The sequence below is a fragment of the Choloepus didactylus genome, chromosome 20, assembly GCF_015220235.1.
Source record: "Choloepus didactylus isolate mChoDid1 chromosome 20, mChoDid1.pri, whole genome shotgun sequence".
Taxonomy (NCBI): domain Eukaryota; kingdom Metazoa; phylum Chordata; class Mammalia; order Pilosa; family Megalonychidae; genus Choloepus; species Choloepus didactylus.
Genome location: NC_051326.1, coordinates 53,929,513 through 53,949,854, shown reverse-complemented (window position 1 = coordinate 53,949,854; position 20,342 = coordinate 53,929,513).

Genomic DNA, 20,342 nt, shown 5'->3' with positions numbered 1-20,342 from the left:
GAGTTAGATCTCCTGGTACTTCCAATCTATTTACCTGTGGGACGTAGGGTGTGCTATGGTGGCTGAAGAAAACTCACAGTCAAATAATTGTGGGTATTAACAATTAAAAATTTGCTAGATTGTACAGAAATGGTCAGGGCTATAGATGAGGTACCTTCAATGGCTTTGAATTCAAACTCGAAAGTTATGTGGCCTTGGGCAAATCTTTAACATCTCTAAGTCTCAGTTTATCAATTTAATAGTAAACTAGTGATATTTCACTAAAGATAGTGAAAATAAAAATTATTGCAGTATTTATCAATTAAAGATTATATATAATGCATAGATACATAAAGATTTTATATGTATATTTAAATATTATATATATGAATAAAGTGTCCAAGGTTTTTATTTTTACAGAATTTTACCCCACTTCTGAATTCTATTCTATAAGTCTCTGAGCAAGAATCCAGCTATCTTAATTTAAATTTGAATTTGTTAGCAGTTTATGGAGGATGTGAAATGACTCTCAATTCCCCCAACCGTTTCCAGTGGCAGGTGATTTCTCTGACTCCCCGTGCCTCGCCAGCTGTGCTCAACTGCCATCCAAATCTCTCTGGCTAGTAGATGATTTAAATAAATAGTACAAACCAAGCCTGCAACCACCAGGAACAGTGAGTTGCAATTGTGAAACAACTTGGACTTGAAGCTCATTTGGTTTGATCTGAGCAGTCTCAGCCTCTTGCATCTTCCAAGCAATTTGATCCTTGGGGATAGTCCAGACTTTGAAGTGAGAGATATTTGGCTCAAATTCCAGCTCTACCTATCATTAGTTGAGCAAGTTAACTTATCTTTTCATCTCTATTTTTACATAAAATCAGAGTTAAAAAAAAAAAACAAAAAACAACAAACGAAACTATTTTACAGGGTTATCGTGAGGGTTAGAAATAAGCCTAGTGAAATTCTTGGCACAGAGTCTATGCTCAATAAATTATAGATGCTTCTGTGCCTTTTGGGCATTACTGATTTGATGGCCCATTATCACTTTAAACTCACTATGTCAGATCAAATTTATTAACTCCCCAAACAGAGTTCTCTTTTGATTTTCCTTTTCCTAATAAAGTTTTCAGAATCTCCATTCCTAGCAAATTTGGCTCTTACTTCTCTTTCTTTCATCCTTTTGCATTTAGTGCATCACAAAGCTATTGATCATCAAACCACGTTGGTCTGTGTGAGAGACAAGCTATGTCTCTCCTTATCCTGGCTCACCTTCATGCTGCTGCCAGGTTAATCATTCCAAAACATGTCACTCATCCATCTAGGATGGTTCTCCATAGCTCCTATGAGCAAGACCCAAGGCCTTCACCTGGTGCTCAGTAACTATCTGCAGTAATGTTGGAAGCCATGATGGTCAGACACCTTGCAGACAGCATGAGCCCTTCCAGTAGATTCTACAGATGCAAATGCCATGATTGGAGGATAGAGCTGAACTGGCAAAGACAATCTTTTGCTGAGAAGGGTAAATCTAGAGGGCCAGTGGTACAAGATTTAAGAAACATAGTAAGTGTGGGATTGGGGGATTCTAGCTGCAAGACAGGATCTAGAGAGGCAAAGAGATGGACAGTGAGAATTTGTTTTTCTCCTCCCCAGTATACATTCCTTTTCTTCTGGCTACTGTCTTCTGAATTTCCTTTGGGGAACCAACACTCCCTCATGCTCAGCCATTAGCTCAGACAGATCTCAGAGGGTCCCGAGACTTGACTGATTAGAGCATATATATATATATTTCTTCTTGGACAACAGTGTTTATTCAGGCATGGGCAAGTGATTAAAGAAGATTTGAACACAATGAATTCCAAGACACAGCTACCGGAAAGACATATTTTCTGTTTCTACACAAACCTCAGAACATTTAGACCATGGAAACAGAATGAAGTCAACACAGAGGAGAGGAGGGCTGAGAGAAGAATAGAGACTGAGTGCTGCTAGCCTTTAGCCTCTGGATCAAACTGTCCCTCATGATTTATCCTGTTTTGGCTAAGCCAGTGACTTGGGTTTTCTATCACAACCTCTTCCTCCTCTGAAAAAAAATCCTAATTGACACACACCAAAAAGCAATGAATGTGTTTGATTACAGCATTAATGTATGAGGGTATTAAATTAAAAATTGAACTTGTTTTTGAATACTTCACCAAGGTCCATTTGCACACTGAGTCATCTGCTTTATAGCAGCTATCCTCTTACCGGTATGACTATAATGGTTGGTCAGAAATCATTACTCAATGAATCAGGGACAGACAAACAAAGTCCACTTCGATTTAAGCCTTTGCTCATTGCTGTTGTCCTCATTTGGAATGGCTCTCCCTTTTCTCCTTCAAAATCAACCAAACCTTTAAGGTTCAATCAATGGCTTCTTTTTATTAGTTTGAGGTGGGATATCTTTTGATAGTATCTTAAATTTACAAAGTTTCCCTGATCATCTCTTAGGCTATTAAAACAGTTATCTCACCTCCAAGGCTGCATTTTAACATACAATTTAGTTATGGTTATTCAATCACTTCTTGGTAAGAATCTCGTTCCCCCAATTAGATGAAAAGGAACTTCAGGACACTTCTGAAACTGTAATCTTTTGTGTGGGAAGGTGACTCTGTGAGTGCTCCATAAAAGATGCTCATTCCAAGAATGGTTAGGGAAAGGTGTTCATGGTTCCCAAATTAAGGAGTTATCCTAAAATTTATAATTTTATGAAGTACAATCATATCAGCTCTTTTTTCCTTTTAAAGAATGGTTCTTAGGATATTGTGTTGCATGTAGAGGTGTAGCAGTGCTAGTTATAGTTTCCCAATTCCCTTTTTCCCTTTCTCTTCCACTTTGTCACCCCCACACATACACACACACTCACATGCATACACACACAATCGATCATTTGATAGAGAGCATTTTCTCTATTTTAAGGTTTATTTCAATCTTTGTTTCTTTTTTTTTCAAGATTTTGTTGCCATTAAGTCCATAGCTAGCAAAATTTTTGAGTTGCCTGCAAACATCAATTGAAGTACACAGGACAGTTGATTGTGCTTGGTTAACTGTTATTTTTTGATGCATATTCTCAAGATTGGAACATTATATGGCATACATGTAAGATAGTTATATTTTCAGTAGCAACATTCTTCACATTTGTGTAATAGGATTAAATTTGAATGAACACTTTGTAATATACAATGAAGACTATTATGACTTTCAAGTGCTATTTTAACCAAACCAGCTTGAGAGCTCTTGTTTACTAGATGGAATAATCTTGATCTTAGTGGAGGTAGGATGGGGTGCGATGAGTGTATGTAATGACCCATAGACATAAGCATTTTAATGTGAACTGTGAAAGGTTGAAAAGCACTTAGTTGTGATTGTGTAACCCAAATCCATTACCATGTAAACTAATCCATTATGTGACTTTTATATCTGAGACTCTTTTTCATCTCTGAACAAAGTTATTTTCTTTAGTATAGTGATTAAAAGCCCAAACATGATGGTTTGAGTCTGAGGTTGTTCAAAGAATATATTATCCATTATTTTGTGAAAAATGCTTCACTTGGCTAATAAGAGTAATCTTAGCAAAAAAAAAAAAAAAAAATTATTCTATGAGCACTTCTTCCTACTTGTTTTGACGTGTATCTATATTAGTGAATTTATGTTTCCTGACTTCCCCTCAGGTTTTTTAAGAGTGAGGGTAATATATCTTCTTCATTTCTTCAGACTCTTTCTACATTGTTAGGTATGAACATTGTGTGTGTGTGTGTGTGTGTGTGTGTGTGTGTGTGTGTGTGTGTGTGTGTGTGTTGACTTTAAAAATGATGTAGAAGATGGGGCACCATGGCTGGGTTTGACGTTGGCAATGTGTGAACTGAAATTAAACTTACTGGGGTTTCCCTAACAAGAAAGCAAAATGCTAATCCTAGAGGGTAGCCAGTTGCCCCATGGAGCATACCTGCTGAACAATTCCATGCAGAACAAATCCATGCAGGTGTCTTGTGTCATGATGGAAGTAGAATGGCTACCTTCAAGGATTTTTCCATTCACTGCCTTTGCTCATGGTTCCCAAATTCAGGAATTATCCTAAAATTCTTAACTTTACAAAGTAAAATCATAATCTGCATATGCAAGCACAAAATCTGGATGTGCAAACAAACAGAATTCGGAAAACTTGGAGCTGTCTCTTGAGCAGACAAGTCTTGTTTTTCTTTTAACAGTAAGAAAATACCGTGACCAATAAAATTTGTAGTCATGCTGTTCTAATAACAAAGATTCAATCTCAGGCTTCAAAAAAGAAGCTAATCCCAAAGGGGTTAGGAAGAAATGTCTCCGCTCTCATAGCAATACCAAGGATCACTTATGAGGAAAAAGTCATTCTTGATCACTATCTGTTCATTTATTCACTCAACAAACATTTTCTGAGCATGTATTAATCTCAACTACAATTCTCAACAGGAGTATAGAGTCAGGCAACAAGTAAACAACTTTACCCAGTTTAGAAATGATTTGTCCAGTGATGTGTTTCTGGTTCTGTACTTCACAAGACACAGTCATACAGATACTCCAAAAAGCAATGACTTCTTTATATTATTTTGGGAGAGGGGATCTCTTGATAGTATAATAAAGCAGTTTTACTCTTAATGAAATAAATGCTTTAAATTCTTGTCCCACCCAAAGGGTTTTCTTTTCTTTTCCTTCTTTTTTTTTTTTTTCCTTAATGGTATGCATTTGCTTTTAGTTGCCTTTAATATGCAGGAGAGTCTTTGTTTTAGTGGGTGGTTTGCCCTTGGACATTCCTCATTGTATGCTTAAATGAATTCCAGCAGAATGTAAGGTTTGAGCTTTTTTATTTTTTTGTTCTCCTGCTGCAGTTGATCTTTATTAGTCCCTCAGCCTGTGTCACTCATTTTAAAGTCATTAGTTAAAATAAAAACAGAAACATTTTGGTTTGAAAGCACACAGAACTATTTAGTATAAAATTTTCAGCAAACCTCTTTGTTGCCTGCTGTCTGAAACAGAGCAGGCTTCAAGCCCCCAAACAAAACCTCTTTTTGAATGTGACAAAGATTTTAGTGGCTCCCGAACCTGATAGAAAAAGAATGCAGCAGGGTCTCTCCTGAAATGCCTCTTTCTAAGAGTTTCGATTTTCCACAGGCCATGTGCCACCCCTTCACCTCCCAATCAAGTCACTTTATCGATACCCCAGCCCATATATAAAATCAAACTATGGCACAATTTAAATTTTAGCCATCATATTTAGGTGTGCAGATAATTTAGTTTTCTTCACTTTACAAAGCTCATTTTGTATCCATTACCTCTGTGACCATTACAACTAAATATAATAATAAATATAATTATTGTGTTGTTACCCAGTGCTCGGGTTTGCTAATGCTGCCATTTTGCAAAATACCAGAAATGGATTGGCTTTTATAAAGGGGGTTTATTTGGTTACAAAGTTACCGTCTTAAGGTGTCCAAGGTAAGGCATCAACAATGGGGTACCTTCATTGGAGAAAGGCCATTAGTATCCGGAAAACCTCTGTTAGCTGGGAAGGCACATGGCTGGAGTCTGCTTGCTCCCAGGTTGCATTGCAAAATGGCGTTCTCCAAAATGTCAGCATCAGCTTTCAACAGCCGTCTTCAAAATGTGTCCCTCAGTTGCAGCTCTTCTGAAGTCCTTCTGTTTCTGAGCTTTTAGAGAGACCCAAGCTGAATGGACAGGGCCATGCCTCCATGGAAACAATCCCATTAACAGGTCACACCCTAATCAAAGGTGTTACCAGTCACATCTCCATGGAAACAATCAGAAGGTCCCAATCTAATCAACTCTAATGAGTCTGCCCCCACAAGATTGCATTAAAGAACATGGTATTTTGAGGGGCATAATATATACAAACTGGCACACCCAGTGTCCCTATTTTATATAAGGAGATTGATGCTAAGAAGTGCTACATCTTTTGTGTCCATAGATACAATATTAGCAAGTGACAGACTAGGATTCAAAATTCCATCTATGCATGCTAGAGCTAGTATAAGCAATTATGTTTCCTCTCTTTATATGGCCCTTAGACAACTTCAGGGATGTATTCAATAGGTTGTAGGAAGGAACCAGAATGTTTTTGAAACAATCAAATGGTAGCCCACAAATTACTATTAATTCCGCACTTTTTATTCTTGCCTTGTTGTGAGGCTCACAAGCTCATGACAGAAATCTTCCTTTTCCTAAGCAAGCCAAAGAAACGTAGGCTGTCGCTTAACTGTGTTGTTGGTTTCTAATCTGCCCTTTGATGTGGAGTGTAAAACTGTTATTGTTTTGCTGTGAACAATGTCACTGCCTTATTTATTTTGAAATTCACCCCATTTCAAGTGCCCTCATCCTCCAGGGCCACCTAAGTCCCCACCGCTCCCCCAAACTTTGTTCCACTTCTGAACCTCTAGTGCAAGTAACATCTGACCTGAATTCTTAGTGCTGGCACTTAACTTTCAGCACGCAAAGTTAACAATTTGAATTATAAGTGACTCAGAATCTTAGTCTAATTTGTATCACACACACCCTCTCATTTGTAGTGATGTGCAATTGGTGGCCGTCAATTTTGTAACCAAAAAAAAAAAAGTAACCTCTTTATTCCCATTTCACATCTTAAGTTCTAATTTAAATATACCAAAACCTTAGTAGTTGTAAAGAAAAGCAAGATTCATAACAAATAAAATTGCAAAATCATAAAATGTTGCAATCGGAAGGGTTATTAGGTATCTCTTAGACCAGCGCTTATACACATTTCCTAGAAGTGAAACTCTATGGTTTTTTTTTGTTTAATATGAAACTTGGCAGGGAACTCCAACTTACAATTGCTAACTATTGCTCCTCTGGGTGATGGGGCACCACTGGGGGAAGCTGGTGGGTGAGGAGCCCAGGCCCTCCCCTGCCTGATCTTCCCCTCCTGTCTTCCAGGGGAACCTTTGGGTTCCATGGAAAACAGTTTGGAAGGCCACTAACATAAGCCAGTCTCCACATTTTATGTCTGAAGAAACTGAAGTTCAGAAAGGTTAAGTGACATGTCCAAGTTCACAGAACCAGAATCAGAACCAAAATGCACATCTTTTGAACCCCCAATCGGAAACCTTCCCACTGTACCACAAGCTGTGCTAAAATTTTCTAACAATTAACTCTCATGATAGTCTTCTGTAATTAAGGGTAATAGAAATCTTTTCCTTTTCTCATTTATTCCATTGCACAATTGCCTCAGTATTGGTGATTCTAGAAATCAAAAATTCCATCCCATATCTGATCAGATAAGCTTTTGGCCCTTGTTATCCCAGCTTCCTGTCTTGCACTAGTTCTCTATTCAGCAAATGTGTTTCTGGGTTCTTTACCAGATGTTGCATTGCTTTCTATGGGAACTACTGGGTGGTCTTCAGGAATAGCCCCAAGTCGAATATTCCGTTTTCATCCAGTCTGTCTGAGAATTTCCCACAGATAAGGAGCAAGGCCTCCTGGCCAAAGTGTCACCTGAAGTCTGAGAACAGCTGCATCTGAAGACACCATTTGCTCCATTCCAGACTTTGTCCTGAAGCGAAGGCGTGGGGAAGCTTGTTCTGTGGCATTACAAGATGCAGATTCTGCTCCTCTCCCCGCGTCACATCCACAGACTGTCACTGCTTTATGCATTCACTTTATTATACACGGGCCCCAGGCTTGTGTGCGTCTGTGTGCACTTGAGAATATTTCCTTGCGTCAGCATCAGAGCTGCGAAGCTGTTTCTGATTGTAAGCTCCCGGAGGGTCGAGCTGTTTGAGGTTCAATGGACTTTGTATAGCATCCAGTAGAAAGCCACATGTGTGAGGGTGTTTTTGAAAATGCTTGTTGGTGACAATGATGACTGCCACCAGGCCTGGATAAAACCAAGTTTGTTTCTTTTTATTGACAACTTGAATTTACTAAGGCCGCAGGATGAGCAGATCAGTTTACCTTTGGGGTGTAATAAACGAGTATCAGGCTGACACTTAAAGAGAATGAATTTTACTATCAGCTCTCCCTTTTATGTCTGACTTTCTACCTCTAATTAGCATTGCCAAATATTGCATGGAACAAACTTATACTAAAAAAAAAAAAAAATTAGTTGTTTATCTGAAAATCAAAGTTAACTGGGTATCCTATTTTTTCTTTGCTAAATCTGGCAGCCCTACCCTAAACAGCTCTCAAAGCTGCCCCTTCTTTTTCATCCCCAACATCAGTACCCTGTTTCAGATTCCAAAGCCTACCATTGTCCTTCTAACTAGTTTTCCAGCATTCAGAACTATTCTAATAATAATATACTGTCACTTTATGGTTCAAAATTTCTTCAGTGTTCCCCCAAATCAAAACCCATTACCATGATAAATGAGACTCCCTACTAGTTCCCTATCATCTCTCACTACCTCCCCACTAGCACTTTTCATTCTCACATTCTAACCTCATTAGTAGTTTACTGAACATGCCATGGTCTCTCATGCCCAGGTTCTCCCCCTTCTCCTTGCTTATCTGTTTCACAACTGTGCCTAAGGAAAAACACACCTCTTCCAGGATGCCTTCCATGATTTCCCTGCACAGGTTTTGGCACTCTTATACATGTCTCCATTATAGCAATTGTAATATTATATTGTTTTGATTGTTTGGTTTTCTGCTCTTGTTTCCATACAAAAACAGCAACAGAGATAAGGTACAACCTAGCCTCTATTCAAATGACAGTGAAACCAGAATTACTGAGATTGTGTCAAAAATATTTTGCTTCAAATTTAGGAATAATAAGATATTTTATCATAAACTATTATAGTTTGACAGGTAAACTACTAACAGGGGAAACTATTTTGCTATTTCCATTCTCCACAGATTTTAAATCTTTAAGTTCACAGTGAATAAAATGAAGAAAAAAAAAAAAAATCCCATTTCCTAGCTTCAAAAAATGGCCCCAAATAATGATAATCAATTACATGGTCAGGGCATTTCAACAAAGAGACAAGGTAGAGTAGTGGTTAAGGTTATGTGCTTGGCATTAGACAGTCCTGGGATCGAGTCTTGATTCAGACACTTCCTGGTGTGACTTTGAGAGAGCTCATTAATTTTTCTAAGCCTCAGTTTCCTCAAGATAAAACAGTAATAATGATAATGGCTCCTCCCTCTGATAGTTTTATTTTCTGCATCATCCTGCTCTTCTGCTTGGCTCCGGGACAGTCCACACTTGCCTCTAGCTCTCTACCTCTCCCTTCAAAACTTACCAGTCTTCTGTCCCATTTATGCCTCAGAGACTTAAGTGACACCAACTTTAAAACATTCCCCCTCCCCATGGGTCAAGCCTGTTGCTCTGGACTCATTCTGAGCGGCTGCGTCTGAGGTCACTCACACACCCAGAGAAAATGAACAAAACCAAACAGGGGGGAGCCCTGGGCCCTGGAAGGAGAAAGCTATAACCCCCACCCCACCCCTCCACCATCACTCATGGCCTCCTGCCTGCTACTGTGCTCTTCTAATGCTCTGCCCCACAGAGAATCCATTTGTCTTCTCTTTCGCCCTGTCTTGGCTGATTCTCCATTAAAAGATTTCTAACAACTTTCTGGGTATGGCCCAAATCATCTAATCCAGGTTTTATTTTCACCCAGTAGGCAGCACTTATCTAGACTTGTGTTTTGTCCTTCTTCCAACCCCTCGTAGCCTTCAGAAACTCTTCCTGTGCCGGCCACACCCTCAGAGTCTGCCAGACCCCGTCCAGTAAGTGGCACTTGGGCACTGGTTCATCTCCACCTAAAGGCTCCGTCCTGTTATTTCCAAGATTGGAGGACCTAATAGTAACATCTATTTAAACCAAGACAACTGTTTTAGTTTGCTAATGCTGCTGGAATACAAAACACCAGAGATGGATTGGCTTTTATAAAAGGGGGTTTATTTGGCCACACAGTTTCAGTCTTAAGGCCATAAAGTGTCCAAGGTAACACATCAGCAATTGGGTACCTTCACTGGAGGATGGCCAATGGTGTCTGGAAAACCTCTGTTAGCTGAGAAGTCACGTGTCTTGCATCTGTTCCAAAGTGCTGGTTTCAAAATGGCTTTCTTTCAGAATGTTCCTCTCTAGGCTGCAGTTCCTCAAAAATGTCACTCTTAGTTGCACTTGGGATATTTGTCCTCTCTCAGCTTCTCCGGAGCAAGAGTCTGCTTTCAACAACAGCTGTCTTCAAACTCTCTCTCATCTGCAGCTCCTGTGCATTCTTCAAAGTGTCCCTCTTGGCTGTAGCTCCTCTTCAAAATGTCACTCACAGCTGCACTGAGTTCCCTCTGCCAGTCAGCTCATTTATATGGCTCCACTGATCAAGGCCCACCCTGAATGGGTGGGGCCACGCCTCCATGGAAATATCTCATCAGTCATCACTTACAGTTGGGTGGGGCGCATTTCCATGCAAATCTAATCAGCACCAAAACATCTGCCCCACAAGACTGCATCAAAGAATGTGGCTTTTTCTGGGGGACATAATACATTCAAACCAGCACAACAACTTATAACCTTCTTCATAAATACCTTAGTTTTTTCCTTCTCAGGTGCTCAAATAATCAGATGATTTTTAAAGTACACTTTTCCCCCTAAATCTTAGGCCTCGAGTGTCCTGTGGCCTCTTTCTGGAAAGCCTAGGTCACTAACCTTTGTGAACTTTCAACTCTCCTCCTATCTTTGAACTAAAAACACTGCCTCCCAGACACCTTCCCATATTTTCTCTCCCAGACAGTGTGAAGGTATACACAGAAGTTGGGCTGTAGTTCCAGACAGATGCGGGTTCAAAGCCTTGCTCAGGCAATTATTACATGACCAGCTGGTCACTTAAGCCCTCTGAAGATTCTCTTCCAGTTACTACTTCTCTAGGACGGGGTCTATAATATAGACTTCTTGTAGGATGAAAAAAAAAGAGAAATAAATGTTTGAGATAGCTAAGGCAACTTAGCACAGTGTCTGATACAATCATTCGTGATTAAAGCTAGTTTTCTTCTCCTCTCCCATGTGCCAATCTCTCTCTCCCTCTCCAAACACCCACACCACACACCCATGCACACACTCATATGTATCTTTCTATAAATACATATATGTATATATATACACTCTTTGGCTTTTGCTTTTATTTTATTTTCTTATGCATTTTATGCCCTTCATCCCTACCCCCACAACTTCTTAAACACTTTGAGGGAGAGTCTAGTTCCAGTCTGACCAGAGCAGAGCAAGCACTAAGTACATATTCATTTACTTGAATTAATTTATGTCCACGGCTCTCAGTCTTGATCTGAAAGAATGAGTAATTCTGGGAATTTTAGTTCTCGTTGGAGGCCGTCAAGGAAAACTTTGGGAAAGAAAATCAATATTCAGGAGTTCTCAACTCCTGACATTAGGAAGGTGCCTCCTCTGCTGCAAACTAAATTATTCCCATGCCAAAATGGGAATGGATTTCTCCTCAGAAAATTTGGGACCCATTTATGTTTAATTTTTTCACCAGGATTCCAAGCCTACTCCTTCATCTTTGCTTCGGTTAGAAAATGTCAACAAAGAATAAATTTGAAATTATTCAGATGCTGCTTTGCCTTAATTTCCACTGGCCCCTTCTATATAGGGGAGTTTTGAAACCTGAGAAAATTTAGTGGAAATTTATATTCGTAAGTGATTTCTTGAGCAGGAATATAACTATTCCTTCCTTTGAGAAGCAGATCCCTTTGCATCATCCAGCATGGGGTTTCCTGGTATCCTTCAAATTAGGGGTGAGGAAAGACCAGTGTTGTGTTTGGAAAGTAGTAGAAAGGTCAAATGCCTTCAGCATCCCTCTTCATGGCTGCTGCCACGTGTATCATCTTTGGTATGCAGGTGGCATTTTCCAGGAATGAAGCATTTTTCTGTGACAGTCACTGTAAGTCAAACATAAAACCCCTGTTTCCATCCCCAAGCACTGGCACTGTTGTCACAGTCTGGCCCTTGCCTTTGTAGTTGGGGAGGCAGAGCTGTGCAGCTGTCAGGAGGCTGCCAGATGGTGGTAGCTGCAGAAAAATTTGGTGAACACAGTCAATTACATTGGCTAAATATTGAAATCTTGCATGGAGCTATGCTTTCATCGAGTTCTCAGTCTATTGTCGTACCGGGCACTCGAGTTGTTTGATCTCTGTGGTGGAGGATCTCTGTATGTATTACTGCTGATTTTCATCCAGTCCCTGACAGGTTGGCAGCAGAGCTCAAGGCATTTTTCACACTCATTTATGATGCCTGAGAGCCCCATCATCTTGTTCCATAAGAGAGAAATTCATTCCTCTTTTATTTAATCAAAAAGCTTTACTGAGCATGCACTGTATACAAGGCGTGGTGCTAGGCTCTGAATAAGACGTGGCTTCTGCCCTTGATATTTCAATTTAGTGGATGAGATGGACATACAGTTATGAAGCAATGTGACAGTGCAAGAATACAGGTAGGACAGAGTTCTCTACCTGCAGGACTGAGGCATACCTAACCCTACCTGTGCTGGAGGAGAAATATCTGAATGGATTTCCTTAAGAGAAGACTATGGGAAAGAGCACATGTTAATTGGCCTTGACCATGCAAAATTCCAGACTGGCCTTGCAAGGAGGAATACAAAAGCTAGGGAGAGAGGATTCAAGTATAAATGCAAGCCTTATGATGGCAGTCGCTGATGAGGCCTCTTTTCTTACCCACTACATCCCCATCAAGTAGCCGCCATATTGTTTAGCCTCAAAATTATTGGAGCCTCAATAATTGTGAAATTGAAGTAAGTGTGAAGACTCAGTGGCATCCTGGAACCCCTGGCATCTAGATGGCCCTTGCTGTTTCACTGCCACTCTAGCCTGTTGATGTCCACACACGTAGATTCCCACAGGATCATCATCTGATGCAGAAGTGTCCAGTGTCCAGTTCAAGCCTATGCTTTTGATCTGGAGCAGTAATTCTCAAACTTTTCCATCTCAGGACTCAATTATACTCTTAAAAATTATTGAGAAACCCAAAGATATTTTGTTGATATATGTTACAGCAATTGAAATTTACTATTTAAAATCGAAACTGAGAAAAATTTAAAGTACAAGAATACCCAAGCACACATTCCATTTATTATCAGAGCAGTGGCTTCAAATGTCAAATAGCTTCTGGAAAATTCCACTATACACTCATTAGAGATTGAAACCAAAAATGGCAAATGACATATAAGTTTTATTATGAAAACAGCTTTGAACTCATGGGCCCCCTGAAAGTGTCTTGGAAATCCTCAGCGGTTCCTGGACCACTATGAAAACTACCAATCTAGACTAACTCACTTGCATACAGCAGGGCCAACTCCAACAGGACAGAATCTCAGCTCCAGTTGTTTTTAAGGTATGGTCTTCTCTTATTTATAGCTTTGCTGTTTATCTCTCCATTTAACTCATATTTGCCCAGCTCATCACCTTTTGGTTTCATTCACCAGTCCTAACTCCATTCTTGTGATTAAGGTTTGGCTTCTCCAGTGTTGATCCTCAGTGTCCTAGGTGAGAAGTTTTTTGCTTGTTTGTTTGTTTTTGTTTTTGTTTTACTACAAGCAGTTTTACTGATACATAAATTTACATATCACAAAGTTCACCTTGTTAAATCGTACAATTCAGTGGTTTCTAGTACATGTAAAGTTGTGTAACCATCACAACAATTTTTAGAACATGTTCATTACCCACCAAAACAGCTTGTACCCATTAGCTATTACTCCCCTTTTCCACTTTCCTCCCAATTTCTGGCAACTGCTAACCCATTTTCTGACTGTAGATTTGCCTGTTCTGAACATTTTATATAAATGGAATCATGCCATACATGGTCTTTTGTGCCTGGCTTCTTTGATTTAGCAGAATGTTTCCAAGGTTCATTTATGTGGTAACATGAATCAGTACTTCAATCTTTCTTGTCAAGTACTTTAAAAATTAAGGTGGAGATAACAGTCATGAAATTATGTGAAAATGGAGCATCCCATTAAGTATTTTAGTACTTAAAATGTTGGTACTAGCCATTACTTAAAGGTGGCAGAAAAAAGCACATACTTTAAATGTGTAATTTTCTAGTTCCTTCTTAATGATGATTATTCTCAATGTATTTGCACTACATTTACAATAAATTCCTTTAGTACCAAAAAGCCAGATATTTTGCTAAGGATTTTACAAACTTCTAAAATTTAATCCACAATTTCCCTATGGAATAGTATTACAATTACCTCCACTTTACAAACGAGGACGATACGGCTTTAAAGGAGGCATGTAACTTGCCAAAGCCATAGTTTTTATACAATAAAGCTGAGATCTGATTAGGAAGTTTGATTGAAGAGTCTGTGTTTTTAATCATTAAGCACTGGAAACGAGTAAGAACCTACTTACCCAAGTTCTCATTGTTTGTAGTTTCAGATTTACAGCAGAAGATATCTTGGGGATATTTTCTGGTAGCATTTTAGGGCAGGAGATCTTAACGAATAAAAACACTCATTCCTGTTTTGATTGAGAATCAGTAGAATTGAGAAAAAGAAAAACGTACTCCAGAGATACATACCCTGAATAGTAGGTGTCAACTGGAATGCCTGAGTCCCTGTTCCTCATTAGAAGAGAAGCAAGGATAATTGATCATTCGTTCCTGATTGGAATTCATGGCCATGGATCCCAGCACAAGAACAAGAATGGGTAATCATCATTTAGTCCATACAGGGCCAGGACTGCAATTGTATGAGCTCTCCTTGGCTTCACTGGGGAAAAAAATAAAAACAAAAACAAAAACAAAAACTGATGCCTACCGGTAGTATGGAAGGTGTTTTGGACCCATAGGGTAACGCCAACTTACTGTTTGGTCTTCTTGACATGAATTCAAAGCAATGCAACTAGTAGAGGCTTTGAGGGTGAGAAGAATGTCACAGCCACTCCTAAGAGTTGGTTGAACTGTTACATTTCGTGGAAAAATGGCTTTGATAGCATCAGGGATTTCCACACCTATTACTGCTGGGAGGATTGATAAATAGTTCTTGAGGTCAGTGTAAGGATCAGAAGACTTAGTACTTGAGTGGAGCCTTATATATAGTTTAGCTCAATGGACTAGAAGCTTCCTGAGGCAACTCTTGTGAAAGTTCCAGCCATTGCAAAAATAACAGGAAAGCCAACTTTTAGGAGACGTCTTTGCCATGAATCTGAGGTGGAGGAAAACTCAGCTTTCCTAGTGCCCAGGGGCATGGGCCAGTGTAGAGGGGAAACACTGGTTCATGAACCTGAGAAAATGTTGACTGTGACTTCCATAATATGATCATATAAAGTAATTTACAGGTCCAGGGAGCATTCCCTCAGAAAGAACAAGTCAGTGGTGTGACCTGAGAAGCCAACAGCTCTTTTTGCAGAGTACTCATTTCAGCATTGTCATAGTGAAAAAGGGCAAACTGTCTCAATATTCAATACTAATGGAATGTTTGAATAAATAATGATTCAATCATATGATAGAATATTATAAAATCATTAAGGTGAGGGTTATAAATAATTTATTGGTGAAATGGAAAATCTTCTTGATGGAATACTGAATAATAAAAGCAAGGTGCAAAGTTGTATGTAAGGTATCACCAAAATTATAAAATTATACATACACTTCATTAAAAAATAGACTAGCACTAGTCATAGGACAGGATTTGAATTTGAGAAACCAAAGAACAGAACAAGAAAATAATCCAACTGTTGAATACATATATGTAGCAGTATTTAAAGAAAAAAAAAGTAATCATAGAGTGACAGTGTCAGAGTTGAATGGAAACTTCAAGATGACCACTAAAACTTCCAAATTGTTGGATGCAGACACTGAAGCCCCCAAAAAAGTTATTTGTTACTGATTAAGTCAGTGACAGAGCTGGTGCTGAAGTGTTGTATTCTCACACATTTTCTCTTCTAAACCTCTTGAAAGAACTGTCAACTTTCACTGATGTTACTCCTTTCCCACTCTCTTCCCTACTCCTCAACCCCTTACAATCCCACCAAAAGCTTTGGCATCTGTGAGATAAGCTGAGTGACTCTTCCAACAATCTGTGACTCTACCCCACTCACAGCAACTGAAGAACACAAAGAGCACATGTGACTGAAGATAATGTTATAATGTGGAGACCTCAATTCTACTATAGTTTATTTAACAATTCATTTTAAGATGTGAATATTTTATCAGTTACAAATTATTTTATGTTCTCTATTCTAGGATTCAGAATCCCTTTCATCTAAGGTCTCATTACTCTGTAGCAGAAAAGCAAAATTAAAAGTTCCTTCATGAATGAGCAGATCATCTTAGAATGCAGCACTGCAGAGTTGACTTCCAGAGATGTGATGGAAAGACCATATATGAAAGCAGTGGCAGCCGCTCACCCCTCAGTTCTCTCTATCCCACCCAAGCAGAGTGGCTGAGTCAATGTGCAGGGATGAGCAGTCCGAGACAGCGAGGTCATGGGAATCAGGGATCTTTGGTAATGCAGGAGCAGCCCATCCTCTGGCCACATTTCTCACATTCCCAACCAAATGGGCAAAAGGGTCAATTATCAGGAAGGCATAATAATCCTAAGTATGTATGTATCTAATATCAGAGCTTCATATTATGTGAAGGAATAAGCTGACAGAACTTAAGAAGAAATAGACAAATCCAAAATCACAGAGAGAGGTTTTACAATATCTTTCTCAGTACTTTATACAATAAGTAGACTAAACATGAATAAAGATAAGGAAGATATGAATGGCTTGATAAATCAACTTTAATTGACGTTGTAAAACATTCATCTAAAATAACAGAACACATATTATTTTCAAGTACACATTGACTCTTTGCCAAGATAGACCATATTCTGGTCCATAAAATGTCTCAATAAATTTCAAAAGTTTAGAATCCTCCAAAGTATGGTCTCTTAACACAACATTTAATTTAGAAATCAGTAACTATTAGAGACCTAGAAAATTCCCAAATATTTAGAAAATAAACATGTTTCAAAATAACTCACAGGTTAAAGAAAAAAAAATCACAAGGGAAATTTTAAAAAAGTTCAAATTAATTTATAATAATAATGGAAAAACATACAAAATGTGTGGGATACTCTTAAGACAGGGTTTAAAGGGAAATTTGTACTCTAAATGCTTATGTTGAAAAAAGGATTCCACATTGAGAAGCTAGAAAAAGAAGAACAAATCAAATCCCAAAGAAGCAAAGGAGAAGATAATAAAGAGCAGAAATCAATGACATAATAAGCAAACAATATAGGAAATTATCAAAACCAAAGTTTAGTTCATTAAAAAGATCAATAAAATGAATAAAACTCTAGACAAAACAATCAAGAATAAAAGAGACACTTTAAACCAATATGTTTGACAACCTAGACAAAATGTCCAAATTCCTTTAAAGACAAAACTTACTAAAACTAACACAAGAAGAAATAGAAAACTGAAATAAATTATATCTTAGAAGAAATTGTATTTGTAATTAAATACCTTCCCACAAAGAATACTCCAAACACAAATAACCTTACCAATGAATTCTGTCAAACATACAGAGACTAGATAATAAAAAACTCACCAAAATTCCTTGTAAGAACAGCTAACCCAACATTCACCAAATTATTTTTTAAGGCCAGCATAATCCTAAAGTCAAATCATGACAAAGGCATTATGAGAAAAAAAAATTATACTACAAACATAGATGTAAAATTCCTTAAGGTTCGCAAAACAATTCAGTAATATATACAAAAGGTATTATATTATGACCAAATGGTGCTTTTTCCAGGAAAGCAACATTGGTTTAACATCTGAAAATGAATCAATGTAACTCACCACTTTAATAGAATAAAGGCTAAAATCATATAATCATTTCAATATATCCAGTTAAAGTGTTTGACAAAATTCAACACCTAATCATAATAAAAACATCAAAAAAGTTAGAAATAGAGAGAACTTCTCAGAATGATAAAAGGCATCTACAAAAAACTATAGAATGAATAATAACTAATGGCAACATATTGAACAGTTTCCCCCAAAGAAAGAAACATACAAAGATAGCCCTTCTCACCACATCTATTCAACATTGTACTGGAGGTTCTAGCCAGGATAATGAAGCAAGTAAAAAAAAAAAAAAAAAACATTAACTTGGGAAATGAAGGAATCACAGTCTTTATTAATAGAAGATATGATTATTTATCTTGAAATACCCAAAGAATCTACAAAACCCCAATAGAACTAACAAATGAAGTTAGCAAGTTCACAGGATTTGATGCCAACATGTAAAAAACAATTGTATATCTACAAAAAGCAAAGCAATTGGAAAATAAAGTTTTAAAATATTTCTGTATAATATCAAAAACATTAAAGTGCATAGTAATAAACCTAAAAGACATGCAAGAAATCTTTACCGAAAACTACACAACATTGTTGTGAGAAGTTTAAAAAGGGTGTACATTAAGGGAGGGATGTGCCTTAACACATTTATTATCAGGATGCCAGTTCTCCCAGATTTGATCCATACACTCAACACATTCTAAATCAAAATCCTAGTAAGCTTTTTTTTTCTTTTGGAGAAATGAACAAACTGATCCAATTTATATATAAATGCAAAGTACTTTAAAAAAGCAAACAATCTTGATAATGAGAACAGAGTTGGAGGATGTACACTGATGTCGAGATTTCCTGGATGGCTTCAGTAATCAAGGCAGTGCTTTAAGGATAGACAAAAAGATATTTCAAACAAAATAGAGGAGAAAAATATACTCCATGTTTGTACTCCATTGCTTTTCAGTGAAGGTGGCAAGACAATTTAATGGGGGATAATGAAGTCATTTTATCAATAAGTTCTGGGACAAATAAATACTTGTATTAAAAAGCAAACCTTGACTACCACCTCACACCGCCACACAATTATAACATAAAAGTGTAAAACTTCTAGAAGAAAACAAGAGAACATATCCTTGTGACCCTGGAGTAGACAAAGATTTCTTAGGTAGGAAATAGAAGTATTAAATACAGAAGGAAAAATAAATTAGATGTCATAAAAATTAGGAAGTTTGGTTCACCAAAAGACTCCATTAGGAATATAAAAATGATCCACAAGCTGGAAAAAATATAACTGGAAATAGGTATAAATGACAAAGGACTTGTATCTAGAATATGTATTGAACTGCTACAAATCAACAATAAAAAGACAAAAAGCTCAAGTAAAAATGGTCAAACTACTTGAACTGACACTTTGCAAAAGAAATATGTAAATAGATAAATACAAGAAAAGATGTTCAGTGTCATTAATCTTCAGAAAATGCAAAATAAAACCATGATGTACCATTTCATATACTCTAGAAGAACTAAATTTTGAAAATTAAAATTTATTTAAAAGTCAAAATGTTGGCAAGAATGTAGAATAACCAGAACTCTTACACATAAAATATCAAAAAATTCTTTGGAAAAGAGAGTGGCACTTTTTAAGATAGTGGTCCAGTGATTCCACTCCTAGTTATGTATCTGAAAGAAATGAAAATATATGTATACAAATGAGCTTGAACAAAAGTGTTTATAGCATCTTTATTCCCAATACCCCCTAAAAAGAAACAACCGAAATGTCCTACAATAGAAGAATTTATTAGCAATTATTGGTAGATGTACACAATGAAATATTACTTAACAATAAAAAAGAACAAACTACTGATATTTACACAAATAAGGATGAATCTCAAAAACTTTATGTCACATGAAAATATCCATATTTAATTCAAGAATAGGCAAAACCAATTGGTGGTATTAGAAATCAGATAGTGGTTGTGTATGTGGAGTTAAAAGTGACTACTAGGGGCGCTTGAGGAAATTATCCATATCTTGAATGGGGTGATGGTTACACAAGTGTCTACCCAGGTGTTTATATTTGTTAAAACTCATCAAACTGAGACTTAAGATCAGTACATTTTATTATATTTATATTTTACCTCCCTGCCTTAGATAAATCCTACTTAACTTACCTTTATACAACTTGCAAGCAGGCTGGCTCTGATTTTTATCCAAAGGCCCAAAGGGTGTTCCCTTTGTCCAAAAAGAAGGAGTATGGTGCAAAGGAGAGGGCCTTGGGGAGGTCCAATCTGGCTTCAATTCTGTCCCTTGTCAGTTACTTAGTGTGAGGATTGGGGCTATAAAGTAACCTCTCTAAGAGTAATTTTTCTCATTTTGCAGACAGTGAAAAATAACACCTAACTCTTGGAATCGTTGAAAGAATTAAAGATTTAAAAATGTTAAGTATCATGTGTATAGTGTTATTATCGTTTAGGAACCCCACAAATATTAGCTCCATTTCC